The sequence below is a fragment of the Lynx rufus genome, unplaced genomic scaffold (genome assembly GCF_022079265.1).
Source record: "Lynx rufus isolate CCGP_SWC_20201006 ecotype Redwood Valley unplaced genomic scaffold, mLynRuf1.p SCAF_15, whole genome shotgun sequence".
In the NCBI taxonomy this organism is placed as follows: Eukaryota; Metazoa; Chordata; class Mammalia; order Carnivora; family Felidae; genus Lynx; species Lynx rufus.
The window spans coordinates 24029372-24030587 of NW_025814829.1; positions in this window are offsets into that span (position 1 = coordinate 24029372).

Consider the following 1216-nt stretch of genomic DNA (forward strand, 5'->3'; position numbering starts at 1 on the left):
CTGAGTCGAAGTCGGATGCTTAACCGACTGAGCCACCCAGGCGCCCCTTTATTTATTTTTGAGGGATGGGGGCAGAGAGAGCAATAATCCCAAGCAGGCTCCACACTGTCAGCACAGAGCCCGACGCGGGGCTCAAGCCCACGAACTGTGAGATCAAGACCTGAACTGAAACCAAGAGTCGGACGCTTAACGGATTGAGCCACCCTGGCACCCCACAAAATTTTAGAAGACTGATGAGAGCTGAGGTGGCTGAAGGAAAGAGCTATGTTTTCCCATGAAGTTGGGACAGAGTTGAGTTGCCTTAAGATTCAAGGAGGAATCACACCACATACATTCAAAGCCTGTGACTCAAGGTAACCTCACCGTCGTTAACAATGTCCCTCAACCCTTCTGTGAGGCAGGGAGCCACAGGAAATTAGGCCTCCTCCTCCTCCACTGGCCATCCCTGGAGGTGTCCCCTGGGACACCTCTGCTTTCCAGAGGAACTACCCTCACCTGCCCGCCTCCCACCAAGAACTGCTCACTTCAGTCAAGAACATGAAGGCTGTTAAGCGATTTTTGTGGTCTCGTTCTTGGAGAATCCTGATGAGGAAGCTGAAGATGGGGCGGTTGTGCCAACAGTTCTTGATGACCATGGCCCTGCCGAGGAGAGCGGAACGCTCAGGATCGGGCCCGGGCCCCAAGAGAGAGCCAACAGGATGGCACAGACCTACCTGGCCAGTAGAGTGACACCCTCGTAGTGTCTTTCAGGACTGGTGAGCAGCTCCCAGCCTCCAAGTTTCTGAATGTAAGACACATAGTCCCCATACCCGGTACTTCGCATCAGCGTCTTCAGGGCCTCCACGGAGGAACTGGGGGGGGGGTGCAGAAAGCAGACAGGAAGCCATCCCCCACCATCTGGGCTCCTCTCCCATCTATGGGAGCCTCCCTTAGAACAGTGAACTGATAGAGGTGGGGCAGCCTGTAGAGACAGACCCAGGCTAACATTTTACAAACGAGAGCCGAGGCCGAAAGAGATGCGGGGTTCCCGCGGTGCTGCAGGAAGCCAGCAGAAGGGTAGAGAGTGGAGCGCAGGTGCACTTCTTATCCATTATACTGATTTTACTTTGGAACAGAATCTCTGTGTCAGGCCAGTGAGTCAGAAGGAGAGTCCTCTCTAAAAAGTCCAGTAAGACTTGTGGAAATGATGTGTGGGGAGCACACGCAGTGCCCTGCC